At 42.4% G+C, this 19,943-nt stretch overlaps 1 pseudogene; it reads right to left on the bottom strand.

Moving 5' to 3' along the window:
• Positions 1-17,234: 17,234 nt before the first annotated feature.
• Positions 17,235-17,353, bottom strand: LOC134946031 (5S ribosomal RNA; annotated as a pseudogene).
• Between the last annotated feature and the right edge of the window lie 2,590 nt (positions 17,354-19,943).

The following is a 19,943-nucleotide window of genomic DNA, read 5'->3' as shown; positions in this document are numbered from 1 at the left end:
TCGTCACCCCACAAACACCCACCACAGTCAATTATCTTGCGGGTGTAAAGGAGAAGGGATGCACACTGTGGCAAGTGTGCATACACAGACCAGATGAACATGGCCGCTGTGAACAGACGCTTGGCTGCTTCCATCTCTGAATCATCTCCAAAGAGTATATAGAGGGCTTGCTGCTGAGTTAGGAGTGAAGCAAAAAAACATATGCAGGTAGGCCAGATTTGAAATGTGCACAGATATTTTGATTTAAGAGTGGCGTGACCAAACTAAATTTTATTACGGTTTTATATCACTAATCAGGGGCGGATCCAGAAGAAAATGAAAGGGGGGGCACCATGATAGGGGAATGGTAATAGTTATATTTAAATGCACCTAAGGCACGCATGCTCCCAGATAAGGGGTGTGGTATCACAGGGGGCATGGCCTCACAAAATACGCCATCAGGTAATGATTAGCTGTAGGAGTGCATCCTGGTTTATTGCCAAAGTTTCACCCTGATGAAAAGGCTGATTGGGCCTTGAAATGTTGGTCACCTGTTCCATTAGTTATGGGAGCCTGGAAGGCACCCCAGCACAATATAGTTATTAAAGTATTTAGTTGGTGGTGGCAGGTACAGCATACCTTGTTTTGAGACTCAGACTGCAGGACACGAACTGCCCATCTTTGATTAGCAGAAGCAGCCAGCTGGATCTCCAATAAGCAGCATAAGACATATGCAGGACAGGCCTGTTACAATCACACAGGCCGCCTTCTCAAAGCTAAGGCTGAGTTTGACTGCACCTAGCATGGTTGGTAAAGGAAGTGGAGGAGGAAGCACTGGGAAACTGTGCGGTGCAATGAGGGCTAATGAAGCCTTCTGCGCTGTCATAATTAACAGTCTTACTCGATGCTGGCATTTGAACCCTGCACCTGGGCTGGCAGTGAGGAAGGTAGGTTGCGGTGTGAGCAGGGGCCACACGGACTTGCTGTTAGAGCCGCGGTGGGTCCTAGTGCCTGCCGGCTCTTTTATCAAATCTAACTGACGGAAATAGCAGTAGTGCTGTTGCTGTTCTCCTTTTGGAAAAAAAAAGTCAGAAAAGACAGGGGGGCATGGGCCCGAGTGCCCTCCCCCTGGATCCGCCTATGTCACTAATTAAGTTGTTATATTATATTCTGGTAATACATTTCATTTATAAGGATCTACTTATCCTCAAGATGCATTTTTTATGTATTTACATTTTCTGATCAAAAAAGATGTGTCTATTTAAAAACTGTTACCATAATACACAAGGGTATGTTTAACAGTGGGTTATCAAAGTGGCCGATTGTCGGCAGCTTTAATTACTGCATTTAAAACATGATATTGCATGGTGCATTCATTAATGCTTTAACCACCTTTGCACGAAGGCACTTTAGCACTTAACAATTCAACCCTTCCTGTCTGCACCCACTTTCCTTTGCCCTGGCCTTTTGGCTAAGGCAAGGATCATTTTTTATACCCCCCTCCCCCCTCGGCCTTATGGCTTGGGCTTATTTATTTGTTTATTTAGTCACGCACGTGTTTTGCACTTATGCACAACACTAGCACTTATTTATGTTTTGTAGTGTGTCACGTCATGGTTTTTTGTTTGGGGTTTAGGTGAGACCCTTATGGGCCACCCTCTCCCTTAGTTGACGAGGCCCTCTCCTTTTGGGGAGGGCCATAGGCTGTTTTCGATCCCCAGGGGGAAGCTTTGGCCAGCCTTGGGGATACACGAGGGTCCCTCTGCGCTTCGGCAAGAGGGGACCCACAGTCCCTTTTTCCCCTCAGTAGGCCTTTTGGCTCTGAGGGGTAGGGGAGTAACGTTGCCCTTCTCCTTTCAGAGAGGGTCCAATAACCTATGCCCCCAGCATGTTTGGTCACAGACACTGGGTGATGAAGCCACGCACCTCGGGCTTCAAGAAAAAAAAAAATTAATGCTTTAACTTGGTTTATTATTTTTTATTTTATATACAGCTGTATTTGTGGTTTTTTCTTGTTTTTAACAATGTAACTTGTTATTATTTGCATATGCTAATTATTAAACGTGTTTATATTTGGAGGAAAAACTTTCAATATAATTTATTACTATCCTCTAGCTTTGCTTAGCATTATTTTCTATGTGGTCTCAAACAGTGCATGTTTCCAACTGCTCCTCACAGAGTCACAGGTGAAATATTTAGAACCACCTGTCTCAGTGAGTAAAGGATACACCTGTGCTAGAGTCCAGCAAGTAGATGTGGAGAACATGTGCTGTTAGTGTGTCTGAGGACTGGATTTGAGAAACACTGTTCTATAAAATTTCATATGTTGGAAGAGAATACTGATTTTATTAACATTATTTTTTCTTGGAACTTTAGTGATTGTATAATTGGCTTATGTCTGCATAACTGCCAGTCACCATCCTCACCCCTTGTGTTTATGTTTTCATTTACATCTACCATGTATGTTTCTGTTTTATATATGGGTACTGTATTGTCTTCTACACTATATACGTGCTGCAGAGCTTTCAGGGTTCACATGTGTTTTTGGAATTCAGTGTTGTCACACACCAGGAACAACCCAGGAGTGCGGAGACTAATGGGTACTGGAATTCACCCAAGATTCTTACAAGGGATTTTGGACTTTGTTGTAGAATTCTAGTGGGTCACGGTCCCCTTTGAGCAACCTAGGTGCAACTAGCAGACTACAACTCAGAGATGACTCAGATAGTGACCCAAATCAGCAGTAGTATGCAGAGGAAATAATTCTAGGGGGCATATGTAATAGGGTGTGAGTTTGCCGAAGGTGCAGGATGCCGTGTGATCTCAGACATTTTTTAAAATGGCAATCATTTACAAGGCAAACCATGTTTTCTAAATTATTGGCCTTTTAAAAGAACATCCGAGATTGGCCGGCATCCCGAACCTCCCGAAAACTCGGACCCTATTACATATGCCCCTATGTCACTATGGAGACAACAGGAAGACACTGGAAGGTAGTTGAATATCCAACTACCTTCCAGAGTAACCACTAGAAGTACTGGAAGGCAGGAGAATATCCAGGAAAGTATTCATAGGAGACACTGGAGAACAGAAGAATATCCATGGGAGGAACAAAAACAGGCAGCCTGTCCAGCACATATGCAGACAAGGATCTGACATGGTGGTTTGGGAGAGAGGGTTTTATACAGGGCACACAATTAAGAAATAGAATGCCCACTGGAACAGTGCAACCTGGTTTGCACACCCTCAGATTTCTTGTATGGTCGCTAGCTAGATGGTTGCCACTAGAGGCCAAACAGAAGAAGAAGGAACAAAAAAGATGGTGATGCCCCGCAGGATGCCGCGGGAGCAGAATCCCTTCAGAGCCAGCAGGACAGTTACCAAGGAGAGTGGTGGGGAATACCTGCTGGACTCCTTAGACCTTCTCCAGCAGTAAGCGACACCCCCGCAGTGAGTCACAAGAGCACTGTGATACCTTACAAATCAATAATAGTAACAGTAGTAGTCATCTGGAGTGAATTAAAAATATATTCTCAAAGAAATTCTGTGAAAATTCACTCAACTGTATTTTGTTTAAATAATGTCTGTACAGACTAAAATGTTCTAATTAAAAAATGTTTTATTTCAGTTGCCATGTCTTATTACACATGAACACATCCTTCATTCAGGAACATAGCTAAAAATTAATGAGCCATATCTTCATTTTAACAACTTTTTTGTAGGTACTCTAGTAATTATTGCATATTTCAGACTTACTGATAACACAGTAATGGTGTTTGCATTATAACAGATACAGGTTTAGTATTTCATATCGAAACTCCAATATTCCCAAATATTCCAAAATCCAAAATGTTTTGCACACAACAGAGATAGTAAACACCTTGCCTTTTTGATGGTTTAGTCAGTGGCGTGCAGTCGTTAAAATTTCAGTATACTGTACTGCAAAGTTTGGACTATACAAATGATTAGGATGGCACAAAGAACATATTTATAAATTTTAAATATTTCTGTACTATTCTAATAATACTGTATTTATAGTCAAAACTCACCAAATTTGCAGCGCTCAGGGATAGACCAAAGGCAGCTATGAGGCCTGGAGCTGGGGGCAGGGCCTGTGGCTAATAATACTGCAAAGAAAAAGCCCAAGGTGAGACAGTTATTAGATCTGCCTCACTGATGGAGGCGTGGCTTGATGCAATGTCAGGTGACCTATCTAGAAACATATAAGCATAGAATTGAATGACAAATAACAACCATTTGGCCCATCTAGTCTGCCTCTTTCTTTATCCTTTAGGTAATCTCAACCATTTTTGAGCCTTAGTTCTTCTTAAGGATATTCATATAAATGTAGCCATGCTTATCTATGCAGCACGGATGGAGCAGCTAGTGTGTCCGCGAATGAATGCGCATGTGAGAATGCATGTGCCCATTCATTCCTATGGGGAAATGCAGACTGTGACTAGACACAGCACAGCATAAAAGGCAGCTTGCCATGATGCATATTCCCGTGCGTACACATCGAGGCAATGACGAGCGTGGCTACATCAGTATGCCTATCCGTAGCATGTTTAAATTGCTCTGCTGTCTTAGCCTCTACCACATCTGATGGGAGGATATTTCAGTGACCCACTTACCTTTCTGTGACGTACACTTCTATGTCATTATTATTTTGCTTATATTTCTTAAAGGTCATCATTTTTGTTTTCACACTATTTGATATCACTTTTGTGAACCAAACCGGCTTCCTTTTCCTGGTGCTTTTCCTAACCTTCTGATACAAAGATCTGCTGCCTTTAATATTGAACTTTTTAGTTTTACATACAGTACCTCGCCTGCACTCCTTTCAAGTTCCTTGAATGCGCCAATGAATCGCTTAAACATCTCCCTATTTTTGCGCCTTTGTTTTTATGTGACAGGAGTTGGACCCTGTCTTTATAACAAAAAATACTGCTTGATGGTCACTGGATCCTAGATTGTCACCCACATATATGATACATATATATGACTCGGCGCTTATAAGTAATATTGCACTCTCTTGTTAGCTGCCGTCAGTTAAGGGAAGTACTCCACCCCTATTTAATCAAGACAAATAGACAGTTAAGACAGTGTTATTAAAAGAGTTGCTTAATTAGCTCAATAAAAGTAACAATATCCAAACAAAAGCACAACGGCCAGCATGAACAAATAATTATTTAAAATTATATATAAATATATGTGCACTTTCCCTATTTTCAAGTAGCTAAATTACCATGAATTATATGAATAACTTTCAGTGGAATCCGCTGCATATGTTACTTTAAGACACAAATTAGTCTAATAGTCTGTCTTGAAATAGGGTTAGTGGAACTCCTCCTTATCTTGAGTATTCAAAACAGTGTGTCTCCTGTGAGCAGCATGTGATATCGGGCCAACTGAGGTGTTGTTGGCAAAAATTAAAGGGCTGTTATGCATTTCTCCGCCTGTATTAATGGTCAATGTCTTCATCAGAAGTCATGACCTCTGATGAAGCCGCTGACCATTACAGCTTCCAGGTTGCAACTGCTGACCTGAGAGTTGGAAGAGGATAGAGAGTTGGCAGTAAGCACTGGATGGGTGATTCATGGTTTGACTTAGGGCCTGATTCTGAGATGGAAGCAAAGCAAAAAGTACGAGGAACTGAGAGCCTAATTCATGTTTGTACACAATGCCGATGTTCACACAAATAAGTGATTATCAACAGACTGCGCATGTGCCCGGATGCCACTGTGCATGTGCCAAGGTACCTTTGAGATGCCACTCGCAGTGAGATTTTTAGCGCAGAGTTATTGACAGGAAGGGACCGTTTGTGAGAAGTAACATGGAGTGGCAGCAAAAATGCAATTGTATCATGCCCATTTTCGGGGCATGCATCAGCCTTCAGCTGTGATCATGTACATAGAGAATCATGTGGTCAGCATTGCTACTGCTGTGGCCAGTCTATGTGACCATAGACTCACTCCAGGAGTCAATGTTGATGACTTTGTAATGGCTCCGGTAGGCATCTATATTCTTTTCTGAAAGACAGCTTCACTTGGGATGATTAGTAAGGCTGTAGCCTGAAAAATCGCAACTGTGTAGGCATGTGTGTACAAACATGAATTAGGCCCTAAGTGCCTAGACAAACCTTATTGCAATGCAAGAAGTATGAACACATTTCAATTTATTCTTTTTGCATGCAGGATAAATACTGTTTGATTTTGCATATAACCCACAAACGCTGGCCATCTTTTTTTTTACTCTGCAATATAGATTTGTATTTGAACACATAGTTTTCAAATTTAAATATGTCTGCACCTTTTAATCTGCACCACCTGCAGTGCAATTTGGTTTTGCCAATATGCAGACTTACTTACTCTTTTATGCTTTACTTCCAATCAGGCCCACAGTATAAAAATTAGAGATGAGCGCCGGAAATTTTTCGGGTTTTGTGTTTTGGTTTTGGGTTCGGTTCCGCGGCCGTGTTTTGGGTTCGACCGCGTTTTGGCAAAACCTCACCGAATTTTTTTTGTCGGATTCGGGTGTGTTTTGGATTCGGGTGTTTTTTTCCAAAAAACCTAAAAAACAGCTTAAATCATAGAATTTGGCGGTCATTTTGATCCCAAAGTATTATTAACCTCAAAAACCATAATTTCCACTCATTTTCAGTCTATTCTGAATACCTCACACCTCACAATATTATTTTTAGTCCTAAAATTTGCACCGAGGTCGCTGTGTGAGTAAGATAAGCGACCCTAGTGGCCGACACAAACACCGGGCCCATCTAGGAGTGGCACTGCAGTGTCACGCAGGATGGCCCTTCCAAAAAACCCTCCCCAAACAGCACATGACGCAAAGAAAAAAAGAGGCGCAATGAGGTAGCTGTGTGAGTAAGATTAGCGACCCTAGTGGCCGACACAAACACCGGGCCCATCTAGGAGTGGCACTGCAGTGTCACGCAGGATGTCCCTTCCAAAAAACCCTCCCCAAACAGCACATGACGCAAAGAAAAAAAGAGGCGCAATGAGGTAGCTGTGTGAGTAAGATAAGCGACCCTAGTGGCCGACACAAACACCGGGCCCATCTAGGAGTGTCACTGCAGTGTCACGCAGGATGTCCCTTCCAAAAAACCCTCCCCAAACAGCACATGACGCAAAGAAAAAAAGAGGCGCAATGAGGTAGCTGTGTGAGTAAGATAAGCGACCCTAGTGGCCGACACAAACACCGGGCCCATCTAGGAGTGGCACTGCAGTGTCACGCAGGATGTCCCTTCCAAAAAACCCTCCCCAAACAGTACATGACGCAAAGAAAAAGAAAAGAAAAAAGAGGTGCAAGATGGAATTGTCCTTGGGCCCTCCCACCCACCCTTATGTTGTATTAACAAAACAGGACATGCACACTTTAACCAACCCATCATTTCAGTGACAGGGTCTGCCACACGACTGTGACTGATATGACGGGTTGGTTTGGACCCCCCCCAAAAAAGAAGCAATTAATCTCTCCTTGCACAAACTGGCTCTACAGAGGCAAGATGTCCACCTCATCATCACCCTCCGATATATCACCGTGTACATCCCCCTCCTCACAGATTATCAATTCGTCCCCACTGGAATCCACCATCTCAGCTCCCTGTGTACTTTGTGGAGGCAATTGCTGCTGGTCAATGTCTCCGCGGAGGAATTGATTATAATTCATTTTAATGAACATCATCTTCTCCACATTTTCTGGATGTAACCTCGTACGCCGATTGCTGACAAGGTGAGCGGCGGCACTAAACACTCTTTCGGAGTACACACTTGTGGGAGGGCAACTTAGGTAGAATAAAGCCAGTTTGTGCAAGGGCCTCCAAATTGCCTCTTTTTCCTGCCAGTATAAGTACGGACTGTGTGACGTGCCTACTTGGATGCGGTCACTCATATAATCCTCCACCATTCTATCAATGTTGAGAGAATCATATGCAGTGACAGTAGACGACATGTCCGTAATCGTTGTCAGGTCCTTCAGTCCGGACCAGATGTCAGCATCAGCAGTCGCTCCAGACTGCCCTGCATCACCGCCAGCGGGTGGGCTCGGAATTCTGAGCCTTTTCCTCGCACCCCCAGTTGCGGGAGAATGTGAAGGAGGAGATGTTGACAGGTCGCGTTCCGCTTGACTTGACAATTTTGTCACCAGCAGGTCTTTCAACCCCAGCAGACTTGTGTCTGCCGGAAAGAGAGATCCAAGGTAGGCTTTAAATCTAGGATCGAGCACGGTGGCCAAAATGTAGTGCTCTGATTTCAACAGATTGACCACCCGTGAATCCTTGTTAAGCGAATTAAGGGCTCCATCCACAAGTCCCACATGCCTAGCGGAATCGCTCCGTGTTAGTTCCTCCTTCAATGTCTCCAGCTTCTTCTGCAAAAGCCTGATGAGGGGAATGACCTGACTCAGGCTGGCAGTGTCTGAACTGACTTCACGTGTGGCAAGTTCAAAGGGCATCAGAACCTTGCACAACGTTGAAATCATTCTCCACTGCGCTTGAGACAGGTGCATTCCACCTACTATATCGTGCTCAATTGTATAGGCTTGAATGGCCTTTTGCTGCTCCTCCAACCTCTGAAGCATATAGAGGGTTGAATTCCACCTCGTTACCACTTCTTGCTTCAGATGATGGCAGGGCAGGTTCAGTAGTTTTTGGTGGTGCTCCAGTCTTCTGTACGTGGTGCCTGTACGCCGAAAGTGTCCCGCAATTCTTCTGGCCACCGACAGCATCTCTTGCACGCCCCTGTCGTTTTTTAAAAAATTCTGCACCACCAAATTCAAGGTATGTGCAAAACATGGGACGTGCTGGAATTTGCCCATATTTAATGCACACACAATATTGCTGGCGTTGTCCGATGCCACAAATCCACAGGAGAGTCCAATTGGGGTAAGCCATTCCGCGATGATCTTCCTCAGTTGCCGTAAGAGGTTTTCAGCTGTGTGCGTATTCTGGAAAGCGGTGATACAAAGCGTAGCCTGCCTAGGAAAGAGTTGGCGTTTGCGAGATGCTGCTACTGGTGCCGCCGCTGCTGTTCTTGCGGCGGGAGTCCATACATCTACCCAGTGGGCTGTCACAGTCATATAGTCCTGACCCTGCCCTGCTCCACTTGTCCACATGTCCGTGGTTAAGTGGACATTGGGTACAACTGCATTTTTTAGGACACTGGTGAGTCTTTTTCTGACGTCCGTGTACATTCTCGGTATCGCCTGCCTAGAGAAGTGGAACCTAGATGGTATTTGGTAACGGGGGCACACTGCCTCAATAAATTGTCTAGTTCCCTGTGAACTAACGGCGGATACCGGACGCACGTCTAACACCAACATAGTTGTCAAGGCCTCAGTTATCCGCTTTGCAGCAGGATGACTGCTGTGATATTTCATCTTCCTCGCAAAGGACTGTTGAACAGTCAATTGCTTACTGGAAGTAGTACAAGTGGGCTTACGACTTCCCCTCTGGGATGACCATCGACTCCCAGCAGCAACAACAGCAGCGCCAGCAGCAGGAGCGTTACACGCAAGGATGCATCGGAGGAATCCCAGACAGGAGAGGACTCGTCAGAATTGCCAGTGACATTGCCTGCAGGACTATTGGCATTCCTGGGGAAGGAGGAAATTGACACTGAGGGAGTTGGTGGGGTGGTTTGCGTGAGCTTGGTTACAAGAGGAAGGGATTTACTGGTCAGTGGACTGCTTCCGCTGTCACCCAAAGTTTTTGAACTTGTCACTGACTTATTATGAATGCGCTGCAGGTGACGTATAAGGGAGGATGTTCCGAGGTGGTTAACGTCCTTACCCCTACTTATTACAGCTTGACAAAGGGAACACACAGCTTGACACCTGTTGTCCGCATTTCTGGTGAAATACTTCCACACCGAAGAGCTGATTTTTTTGGTATTTTCACCAGGCATGTCAACGGCCATATTCCTACCACGGACAACAGGTGTCTCCCCGGGTGCCTGACTTAAACAAACCACCTCACCATCAGAATCCTCCTGGTCAATTTCCTCCCCAGCGCCAGCAACACCCATATCCTCCTCATCCTGGTGTACTTCAACACTGACATCTTCAATCTGACTATCAGGAACTGGACTGCGGGTGCTCCTTCCATCACTTGCAGGGGGCGTGCAAATGGTGGAAGGCGCATGCTCTTCACGTCCAGTGTTGGGAAGGTCAGGCATCGCAACCGACACAATTGGAGTCGGACTCTCCTTGTGGATTTGGGATTTCGAAGAACGCACAGTTCTTTGCGGTGCTACTGCTTTTGCCAGCTTTAGTCTTTTCATTTTTCTAGCGAGAGGCTGAGTGCTTCCATCCTCATGTGAAGCTGAACCACTAGCCATGAACATAGGCCAGGGCCTCAGCCGTTCCTTGCCACTCCGTGTGGTAAATGGCATATTGGCAAGTTTACACTTCTCCTCCGACAATTTTATTTTAGGTTTTGGAGTCCTTTTTTTACTGATATTTGGTGTTTTGGATTTGACATGCTCTGTACTATGACATTGGGCATCGGCCTTGGCAGACGACGTTGCTGGCATTTCATCGTCTCGGCCATGACTAGTGGCAGCAGCTTCAGCACGAGGTGGAAGTGGATCTTGATCTTTCCCTAATTTTGGAACCTCAACATTTTTGTTCTCCATATTTTAATAGGCACAACTAAAAGGCACCTCAGGTAAACAATGGAGATGGATGGATTGGATACTAGTATACAATTATGGACGGGCTGCCGAGTGCCGACACAGAGGTAGCCACAGCCGTGAACTACCGCACTGTACTGTGTCTGCTGCTAATATATAGACTGGTTGATAAAGAGATAGTATACTCGTAACTAGTATGTATGTATAAAGAAAGAAAAAAAAACCACGGTTAGGTGGTATATACAATTATGGACGGGCTGCCGAGTGCCGACACAGAGGTAGCCACAGCCGTGAACTACCGCACTGTACTGTGTCTGCTGCTAATATAGACTGGTTGATAAAGAGATAGTATACTCGTAACTAGTATGTATGTATAAAGAAAGAAAAAAAAACCACGGTTAGGTGGTATATACAATTATGGACGGGCTGCCGAGTGCCGACACAGAGGTAGCCACAGCCGTGAACTACCGCACTGTACTGTGTCTGCTGCTAATATAGACTGGTTGATAAAGAGATAGTATACTCGTAACTAGTATGACTATAAAGAAAGAAAAAAAAACCACGGTTAGGTGGTATATACAATTATGGACGGGCTGCCGAGTGCCGACACAGAGGTAGCCACAGCCGTGAACTACCGCACTGTACTGTGTCTGCTGCTAATATATAGACTGGTTGATAAAGAGATAGTATACTCGTAACTAGTATGTATGTATAAAGAAAGAAAAAAAAACCACGGTTAGGTGGTATATACAATTATGGACGGGCTGCCGAGTGCCGACACAGAGGTAGCCACAGCCGTGAACTACCGCACTGTACTGTGTCTGCTGCTAATATAGACTGGTTGATAAAGAGATAGTATACTCGTAACTAGTATGACTATAAAGAAAGAAAAAAAAACCACGGTTAGGTGGTATATACAATTATGGACGGGCTGCCGAGTGCCGACACAGAGGTAGCCACAGCCATGAACTACCGCACTGTACTGTGTCTGCTGCTAATATATAGACTGGTTGATAAAGAGATAGTATACTCGTAACTAGTATGTATGTATAAAGAAAGAAAAAAAAACCACGGTTAGGTGGTATATACAATTATGGACGGGCTGCCGAGTGCCGACACAGAGGTAGCCACAGCCGTGAACTACCGCACTGTACTGTGTCTGCTGCTAATATATAGACTGGTTGATAAAGAGATAGTATACTCGTAACTAGTATGTATGTATAAAGAAAGAAAAAAAAACCACGGTTAGGTGGTATATACAATTATGGACGGGCTGCCGAGTGCCGACACAGAGGTAGCCACAGCCGTGAACTACCGCACTGTACTGTGTCTGCTGCTAATATAGACTGGTTGATAAAGAGATAGTATACTCGTAACTAGTATGTATGTATAAAGAAAGAAAAAAAAACCACGGTTAGGTGGTATATACAATTATGGACGGGCTGCCGAGTGCCGACACAGAGGTAGCCACAGCCGTGAACTACCGCACTGTACTGTGTCTGCTGCTAATATAGACTGGTTGATAAAGAGATAGTATACTCGTAACTAGTATGACTATAAAGAAAGAAAAAAAAAAACACGGTTAGGTGGTATATACAATTATGGACGGGCTGCCGAGTGCCGACACAGAGGTAGCCACAGCCGTGAACTACCGCACTGTACTGTGTCTGCTGCTAATATAGACTGGTTGATAAAGAGATAGTATACTACTAATATTATATATACTGGTGGTCAGGTCACTGGTCACTAGTCACACTGGCAGTGGCACTCCTGCAGCAAAAGTGTGCACTGTTTAATTTTAATATAATATTATGTACTCCTGGCTCCTGCTATAACCTATAACTGGCACTGCAGTGCTCCCCAGTCTCCCCCACAATTATAAGCTGTGTGAGCTGAGCACAGTCAGATATATATATACATTGATGCAGCACACTGGGCTGAGCAGTGCACACAGATATGGTATGTGACTGAGTCACTGTGTGTATCGTTTTTTTCAGGCAGAGAACGGATATATTAAATAAAACAAACAACTGCACTGTCTGGTGGTCACAATGGTCGTCAGTCACTAAACTCTGCACTCTCTTCTACAGTATCACAGCCTCAGGTCAATCTCTCTCTCTCTCTCTCAACCCTAATCTAAATGGAGAGGACGCCAGCCACGTCCTCTCCCTATCAATCTCAATGCACGTGTGAAAATGGCGGCGACGCGCGGCTCCTTATATAGAATCCGAGTCTCGCGAGAATCCGACAGCGTCATGATGACGTTCGGGCGCGCTCGGGTTAACCGAGCAAGGCGGGAGGATCCGAGTCTGCTCGGACCCGTGAAAAAAACATGAAGTTCGTGCGGGTTCGGATTCAGAGAAACCGAACCCGCTCATCTCTATAGCTAACAAGAATAGCTTTTGAAGAAAATAATCAGACAATCTCTTTAAGTTCAGTATTCACTACACATCCAAGGATGACTTATGGGATGATTCAGACCTGATCGATGGGCTGCTAACTTTGCTGTCCTGCATTCAGATAGTCGCTGCCTCCAGGAGGAGTGTAAAGAGGCTGATCGGGGCCAGAGCCAACGTCAGACACCCTCCCTGAAAATGCTTGGGCTTTTTCCTGACACTCCCAATAAACGGTCAGTTACCCCCCAAAATCAGCCTCCACCTGTCAATCACCCTGCGAATGCCTGTGCGATCGGATATTTTGCATTATCCCATCGCTGATCCGGTGACCCGGTGATGCCCTTTGTTGTTGTCTGATGCATGTGTGCATTTCGGTGCATACACATGTGCAGTTAGTTCCTGATCGCCCGCTGTGTAAAAATGCACAGCAGCAATCAAGTATGAATCAGGCCCTTAGATTCTACAAGGCTGTTACATACAGGTAAGTTTGTGTTAATTATGTTATGTCTTTTGACAGGACAGATTTCTTAAAACAAAGAACAGAAAGTTAAAGCTATAACAAGAGTCAACAAGATATTAATCTGCATTCACCATAATGTGCAGTGGTACTACATAGAAGCACATATCATGATGCTGAGGTAAACTGTTAAGATTCTTTAAATTGTGCAACATACGGTACCAGTAGTCTACCATTATGCATCTGTAAATAAATAAATAATTACAAACCATAAGCATAACATCACCGTACAATCTACATATTTCCCTTTATTTCCTTCATTATGTTGGTTGAATGGCTGCCAGTCCAAAAAAAAAAAAAAGCACCTTGAATATCTTTCATGTTCTGGGCTGAACAACCCAATTTGTTCCAACCCAAAAAAGGCAGAACTTATTCTTGCCAACTTTCTCATACCCATACTCATCACCAGTGGGTGAAGCTGAAGACTATGATGTCATGTAATGTGACTTGAGTTTACATTTTACTCACAAGGAACTCTTTGTATGCAAAAAAATTACATTACATAGGACTTAAGCTGAGGATCAAGCATGGTTGTCAAAATGTACTAAACCAAATGCAAGATTCAGCAAACCCCTTGGCACTTGCAAAGCAAATAAAGAAATTAAAATACAAGTCCAAATTACTCTGCAGTATCGCTTATTTTCATCTCCTCCTTCAGCTTTTCTAACTGCTTTTACAACAGTTTAAATAATGGTTCCAGTAGCTTGCACAAAATCAAGAGTATTCTCTAGACTGCTCTCCCTATGTCATTGATGTGTACATCATGATACCATAGATTTTTGCTGGTCCTCCTGCCACTGAATCATATTTCAGATGGTATTCCCCCTGGTTACTACTTCTTGCTTCAGTTGGTGGCATGACAAATGGAACTGTTCTTGCAGCTGCAGGAATATTTTACATGCAGCTGCTGAATGTTGACATTGCCCAGAAATTTTATTGGCCTTTACCAGCATATACTGCATGGACTTTTCTAAGGAAATTCTGAACCACAAATTATATTGTGTGTGCAGGGATTGCAGGATAAGCCATTTTGCTCTCACATACCTGAGCTTTTCCAATAGATGGACACTATTCTGCTATTATGTGAAGCCAGTGATATAGAGAGTAGTCTGCCACTGTGTGTTGGATGCTGCTGCTGAATGTGATACACTCACTCAGTGGGCTGTCACAATCATGTAATCATGTAATCTTTAGGTCGACCAGTACCACTTGTCCATATATCTGTATTAAATTAGATAGTCAGTGCAATGGCATTTTGTAGATAATGAATATATGTATTTGTTTGATATATTGGTACAGGCAAAGAATTGTTTTGCTTGTAATACAGAATATCCTTGGAATTTGGTGATATGGACACATGACCTTAAAATCTAAAAACCAGTTGAATTTATGACCGATATTGTATGCATATCTAATGTTAACATAGCCATTGTGGCTTCAGTGATATAAGTTACTCATCTAAAACCAGATGTATTGATGGCATGTATTGGATGCAGATATAATACTAAGAAGCTGTCATGGCTTCAATTATCCATTGTGCAACAGGATGGCAGCTGTCTTACTGGGCTCCTCTTGATTATTTCACACATCATTGTTGTGTGAATTAGTAATAGTCTTCTTCTTGGTCCCCTTCTGAGATGAAGATTAACCCCCAGCATCAACAGCCCTAGTGCTCAAAGATTCTTCTTGTGATTCCTGGTTAGGGGAGGAGCCAGTTTGCCTTTGAACATTGAAAGCAGAACTAGAAAAAGGGATAGAGAAGATTGTCTCTTGGTTGGCGCACAAAGAGAAAAAAGAATTAATTGATTTTAATGAATATAAAACATAACTTTTATTATCAACCAATAAAAATGATGTGAAATATATGAAAAAGTCTTTTCTAATGAGATATATCTTTATAATGAATAAAAAAATGTTTCTTAAATTATATTCACTGTGTGTGGTTTGTCATTTTACTTTATATAACATAGTAGATAGAGTGGTGGGAGTATGGCGCCACAAGTATAGGTGTATAGGCCTACTATACAGTTTAGAGATATATAAAATAAAATAACCAGGGGTGTAGACACTCCTTTAGGAGTAAAAGGTGTCAGCTGACCCCAAAAAAAAGGCAGTGATAAGCTGCCTGTTAGTTAAAAGTATATAAGGGAGGGTAGGGGTACTAGCGACTAACAGTGTCTACACTTAAAGGATATATATATGAAGAAGGATGCAATTCGTATTTCTTTTAAAAAATGGGGGGATATTTATTATAAAACAGACAATTTAATAGCAATAAAAAAGGAAAAAGGGTTGGATGGAATAAAAAACGGGTGGATTTGATCGATTAAAAAATAATAAATAAATTCAAGCTGATAAAAGAAAAAATAATAAAAACATATCTGGAACAATAAAAATATACAAATATATTTCAGATAAGAGAAAGGTGCTTATCTTAAAAATGGAAGGTCAAATTGAGGTCTGTCCAACGCGTTTCGTCCATCTGACTTCATCAAGGGGTAGAGGGCTACTGAACAGTAATTCTATTTATAGCCAGGATAATTAGCAGTGTAATTATGACATCACTTCCTGTTCAGGGCTACTTGAAAATACAGTTACATATAGCATTGTGTAAATTCGGAAAAGACTATTGCCAGGGGTAGATCTACAATATAAGGTTACCATAAGATAAATATAGTGCAAAAACGAGCGTCATAGCTTATAGTACGGTATAAAATAAGTCCAGGGGCGCTATTTGCCTCACTTCTGCCCCGCTTCCTGTGTCCGAGTCTGTGCACTGCGCATGCGCACTGTGCCCCGCTTCCGTGATTCGCGTCTCTGTATAGGCGCTAAGCTGCCCCACTTCCTGTTTGTGCTTTTCTGTTAGGGGAGCCACACTTCCTGTTTCGACGTGGAACGGCCTGTAGCTTCATATTGATTGGATGGTTTGCATTGTCAATCATCGCGGCGGACATCTTTGTGAAGCCATATAGTGCAGGACACATTTCTATAATGGCATGTTCAGCTTGCACAGAAATGCATATAGGAAAACAAATAAATAAAACGAGGATTAATTCCTTATAAAGTATTATTAATTAATTTTATAATAGGAGCATGGGAGATGTTATAAGGGAAAAACTTTATATTGCTGGAATTTGATTTTTTAAAGAACGATATATGTGTATGTTTAGAGAGCTTCAAAACCGACTAGAATAATTCTTATTCAAAGGGGCACTGATAATCTAAATATTGTTAATATTTCTATTAAAAATGTGTACATTAGCAACATGTTGTCATATAGGAGGCCATTAGAGTCTATGGAGTACTTAGTGATAGTATATAATGTCATTTCTAAAAAGTACTTATATATTGCTGCATATTAAACACATGTGTTTGTTTTTTTCAGACAATGTGCTTATAGTGTATTCTATTTTGATACCAGTGAGGGGTATATATAGTATAGTGGGCACATGCAGTGCTTAATAGGAGAAGGGTGTATCTGTATGTGGGAGTGAAGAATTTATAGTTAATATAGTGAAAAAAAGACATATTAAGCTGGGGATAGAGTGCAAGATTCAAAGTACTCAGAATTATCTGTAAAGTGTAGGTTATAAGATCTTTAGGTAGAAATAGGGGGAGGCAAAAGGTGGTCAATTAGCCAGTATTTGTCAATGTTTTACATTGCTGGTATGTTATGAGTCTATTGTATCCCACATTGTACAGTACCCAATCTTCCCAAGTGGTTCCCCGCTTGGTACTGTTTGGGCCCTACACTGCTTAGCTTCCAAGATCGGACGAGATTGGGCGTCCGTCAGTGTGGTATGACTGTATCTCGTGGACAAATGACTGAATCGCACAGCAATCCGAGTTTATTAACATAACAGGCAAATCAACAAACTATAAAGTGCTTAGTGCTGTGGTTGTGGTTGAATAAATACATAAATACATACAGTGTCGAATATACAGGCTACCAGCGGATAAGTTGAGAGATATGAAGGAGATATGAGAGAAAAAGGGAGTAATTTCTTATCACAGGAACGGTGCGATCTCGTATCCTTCATTGAAGCCGAATGGATGAGAAGTTTTCAGTTGGAAGATCCAGTACATCTCTCTCTGGGACAACTTCTTCGCTAGATCTCCTCCTCTGTCGCCACTTGTGACATGTTCGATCGCCTTAAAGGACAGTTCTTCCGGGTTGGACTGGTGTTCTTGTTTAAAATGTCTATAGAGTAAGTGTGTCTCCAGCTTGTTTCTTATGCTGCGTATATGTTCTTGGATCCTGATTTTCAACGTCCTCTTTGTTTTACCCACATATTTTTTGTGGCAGGTGCATTCCAAGAGGTAGATAATTGACGTGCTGTTACAGTTCATGAAGTCCTTGATTTTGAATTCTTTAGTACCGTCAGTGTTGTTGAAAGTCCTCCTATTAGGGTTGAGGAATCTGCAAACATTGCAATGTCCACATTTATATGCTCCAACACATTTTGGAAGAGACCGTTGGTTGTCCTCTGGTGGTAGTACTCGTAGCATGCTGGGTGCGAGAATGTCCTTAAGACTTCTAGACTTGCGAAAGATCAGTTCTGGTTGTGCAGGGAGAATCTCTTTAAGGATGGGGTCCATCAGAAGTATTCCCCAGTGTGCTTTTAGTGAGGTTCTGATGGAATGTTCATGGCTGTTGTAAGTCGTTATGAAGGAGACGGACTCCTTTTTCTCTGTTTTTTCTTTGTAAGTTAGTAATTGTTCTCGCTCGAGGTTTTTTGTTCTCTCAATGGCTCCGTCCAGTATAGTTTTGGGGTACCTTTTTTCCTCAAACCTTTTTCTGTAGATTCCAAGTTGTGCTTCACAATCTTCGGTCTTGTTACAGTTTCTTTTGATTCTATGAAATTGGGAGTAGGGGATATTGTTTTTCCACTTTTTAGAGTGACTGCTCTTATAATGAAGGTAGCTGTTCTTGTCGACATTCTTGATGTAGTTTTTTGTAGTGACTGCCCCTTCCTCTCCAGTTAAAGTCAGGTCCAGGAACTCAATTGAATTCTTATCCATATTGCAAGTAAAAGACAGATTAAAATCATTGAGTTGTATAACTTTAAAAAAGTCCATAAAAGAATCAGAACTGCCATTCCAGATGATCAAGATGTCATCTATATACCTTTTGTATAGAATGACATGTTTTTCAAAATGTTGCGTGTTGTACATATACTTCTCCTCCCATTGGCCCATGAACAAGTTAGCAAAGCTCGGCGCAAAAATCGTGCCCATTGCGGTGCCACATTGTTGCAAGTAAAATTTGTCTAAGAATTTAAAATAATTACGGCTTAAAATAAAATTCATCAATTCACAAATAAAGGTCTTGTGTGCTTCTGTAAGGGATGAGTCTTTGTTGAGATACACTCTGCTAGCTTCAATCCCTTTCTTGTGTTCAATGCAGGTATATAATGACTGTACATCAACGGTTATCCATATGTATGAGTCTTTCCATTTAATGTTCTTCATCTCATTTAATACCATAGTGGTATCCTGCAGAAATGATGGTAACTTCCTGACATACGGGTTCAGAAAAATGTCCACGTACTTAGACAAATTAGACGTAAGAGAGTCTATCCCTGCGACAATAGGTCTCCCAGGTGGGTTGGATAGGCACTTGTGGATTTTAGGTAAAAAATAGAATATGGGGGTAGTGGGGTTGGATTGCATTAAAAACGAGAATTCATCCTTTGTGATAATGTCACTTCTCAGGCCTTGTAAAAGTAAGGATCTGAGTTCATCTATAAATGTATTTTTCGGGTCATCTGGCAGCAGGGCATAGGAGCTGGTATCTCCTAAGAGTCTGTGTGCTTCTTGGACATATTTGTCCCTGTCCAGGATGACCAACCCCCCCCCCCTTTGTCAGCCGGTTTTATGACAAGTTGCTTGTTTTTTTGGAGATTTTTCAGTGCTTCGATTTCTTTGTTGTGGAGATTTTTATTCACCACTGGTGTGGGTTCTGTTTCACATAAATCTTTTTTCACTAGATCGTAAAAAATGCTTATGTTGCTCCCTTTAGATTCCACTGGATAGTATTTACTTTTTGGTTTAAGTCCAGATTTTGAACTTGCTTCGTAATTCGATATGATAGCGTTCTCTTTTCTCAGGAAGTGTCTTTTTAACGTAAGTTTCCGCACAAATTTGTTGAGGTCGATGAAGGTATCAAACTTATTTAGGCCTTCTGAAGGTGCAAATGATAATCCTTTGCTAAGTAGTGAGTGTTCTGAGTCGGTGAGGGTGTGTGTGGATAGGTTAAATATTCCTTTGTCTCCTGTACCGTGGGTTACAGGTTTCTCTTTTTGAACTCTTTTCCTCCTACCGCCCCGTTTTCCTTCTTTTGAGCGGAGAGGCATGTTTGACGTCCTCGTAGATTGTGCTCCTGGGTGGATCTTTTGTTCT

This window comes from Pseudophryne corroboree, chromosome 7 (assembly GCF_028390025.1).
Source record: "Pseudophryne corroboree isolate aPseCor3 chromosome 7, aPseCor3.hap2, whole genome shotgun sequence".
Taxonomy (NCBI): Eukaryota; Metazoa; Chordata; class Amphibia; order Anura; family Myobatrachidae; genus Pseudophryne; species Pseudophryne corroboree.
This window is presented reverse-complemented; position numbering and strand designations above follow the sequence as displayed.